We start from the raw sequence: 2,500 nt of genomic DNA, 5'->3' as shown, positions 1-2,500 counted from the left end.
TTACAAGAATCTAGACTTTTAACAAGGCATTTGCACGAGTTGAATGAATGATCACGGAGGGTGTTACAAATGTGCTGTCAAGATAACATGTTAATATCTGCAAGACAGTCGTGATGTTTGCACGATTGCACGTACGCACGCATGCACGCACGCACGGTCGAATAAAACCAAGAAGGATGAGGTCGTTATTATAATACCAAGTCAGTGAATTAGTCTGTATTCTTATTTATTCAGCGAATTATTTATCACTCGTGTATTAAGTCGGTTGTCAAACTTTTTTTCTGATTCTGTTTTCTGTTCTGTTTATACATTTTTGAATTTTGTTTATATCTTTGTTTGAACTTTCTCTTTGTGAGTTTTATGTGAGTGTACGTGTTTAGGTTGATATTTTTCTTGAATAAAGAGAAAATATGATTTTAGTGATTTATTGCGTTGGCGATTGATGCTGATGCAGATGCATAATATGAAATTATAACAAATTAACTCATGATTTTCTTTTTTTTCAGAGAAAACACGAGAGCATTATCTACACATCATTAAGGTAAGTCGGACATCAGTGTTTACATCTAAGGTTCATATATATATATATATATATATATATATATATATATATATATATATATATATATATATATATATATATATATACATATATATATATGGAGATGTCTTGGCATTCAGAAATCAGAGGAATTCCATCTTGCTTTGCCTGTGATGTTCTGGGGACAGATAATGAAGTTGGATGCTGTTGTTTTCTCTCTCCTGGCTTTCACTTTCTCTCAATCATTGCGCTAGTCTTTTCATATTTATTTTGTTTTTGTTTATTTTCTGGACATTTGCTCTTTTGCGTTCACTTTACATAGGTTTTCTTTCTCTGTTGAACGTGTTTTGTTTTGTTTTTTCTTTCCCTTCCCTTTACCCTTCGCACTCGCTCCTCCCTTTTCTCCCTTTCTCTCTCCCTTTCCCCCTCTCACTTACTCCTCCCTTTTCTCCCCTTCCCTCTCCTCCTCACACTCGTTCTTCCCCTTCTCCCTTTCCCTCTTTCTCTCCCCTCCTCCTCTCCCCTCCCCCTCTCCCCTCACGACCAGGATGACGCAACAAGCAAAGAAGCAAAACTCGAGCCATCAAAGACAGGGCATCCTATGCACGAGTGCCTTGTACTGTAATCAAGAATGACACTGTGTCCTATAAGCCAGCGAATTATGCACTATTACGCGGTTGTTGTGGACCGAGAGAAGGGAAAGAGGGGGAGGGGGAGGGAAGGGTAAGAGGATGGAGGGAGGGATGAAGGGAGGAGGGGGGGAGGGAAGGGAAGGGTAAAGGGATGGAGGGAGGAGGGGGATGGGAGGGAAGGGAGGGATGAAGGGAGGAGGGGGGAGGGAAGGGAAGGGAGGAGGGGGGAGGGAAGGGAAGGGAGGGATGGAGGGAGGAAGGAGGGAGGGAATGGAGAGAGAGAGAGAGGGAGGGAGAGAAGTGTCCAGCTAAGGATGGATGAGCCGTTTCTAAGAAAGGGAGAAAGGGAAGTGGAAGGAGGAGAAGTGGGAAAATTGGGTAATGAGGGGAATTAGAAAGGGAAAGAGGGGAGAGAGGGAACGATGGAAGAGGGGAGAAAGAGGAAAGAGACAAAAGGATCCAACAAAACAGAATAAAATGAGAAATAGTTCCGCGAACAGAAGCGATTCAAGAGAATAAAGAGATAGAATATCCAGCTAATAGATAAATGAACAACGAAATTAAACGAGAAAGACAAATAAATGCTAATAGAGCGAATGAAAGCCGAACAAAGAGAAAAGGAAAAGAAAAATGATGAGAGGATATGATGTGTCAAAAAATAATCCGAAAGTAAAGAAAGTATTTAGAAAGCTTTGGCATCACTCAAACCTACAGGTCTTCTCATCTCAGCGCATACTAACCCGTTTTTTATGAAGGTTTTGGGAGAAAAAAAAGGCGAAAGAATATCTGCTTATAAAAGAAAAGAGAGAAAGAAAAAAAAATCTGGGAGAAAAAAACATCTTCACACACCTCCATTGTTGAGTCGCAAGTTACGAGCGTCTCCTTGTCTGCTGAAGAAGGATCCTCTCCGTGTCCTACCCCTTCCCCCTTTCCCCTTTACCCCCTTCCCCTTCCCCAACCCCTTCCTCTCCCTCTCTCTCTCCACAACCCATCTCTCTCCCCATACCCTTCCCCCTGCCCCCCCTAGCGGCTCACATCATGGGTCTTTGATCCCCGCGATAACCGCTTGTACCTGTTTGCTCACGCTGGGCAAAAGGCGAAAGCAAACCCACTCCTATTACGTTGCCTCTTAATGCTGAATGCGTCTGCGGTGCGGCTTCGTGCGGGCAGGTTCGTGCGCGGTGCGAGCGCATGCGAGCAGGTGCGTGCGCGTGTGGTGGGTTTGCATGGTTTCGTGAGATGCGTTATATATATATATGCATATAGCGCGCGGGGATATATATATATGCTATATATATATATATATATATATGATATGAAATATTTA

The 2,500-nt window shown here is 42.6% G+C and overlaps 1 protein-coding gene across 2 annotated transcripts in view; it reads left to right on the top strand.

The window, feature by feature from the left end:
- LOC122249543 (protein Wnt-5b) overlaps positions 1-2,500 on the top strand; it is a 628,546-nt gene that overhangs the window by 140,921 nt on the left and 485,125 nt on the right. For both annotated transcript variants that reach the window (XM_086539035.1, XM_086539036.1), the window contains one exon: positions 507-541. The gene's annotated coding sequence lies outside the window, so the exon portion shown is untranslated. The remainder of the gene's footprint in view (positions 1-506; positions 542-2,500) is intronic.

Source organism: Penaeus japonicus, unplaced genomic scaffold, assembly GCF_977035675.1.
Source record: "Penaeus japonicus unplaced genomic scaffold, GWHDUDI00000001_assembly GWHDUDI00000008, whole genome shotgun sequence".
Taxonomy (NCBI): domain Eukaryota; kingdom Metazoa; phylum Arthropoda; class Malacostraca; order Decapoda; family Penaeidae; genus Penaeus; species Penaeus japonicus.
The sequence above is the reverse complement of the archived record's forward strand: the minus strand, read 5'-3'. Positions and strand labels throughout refer to the sequence as shown.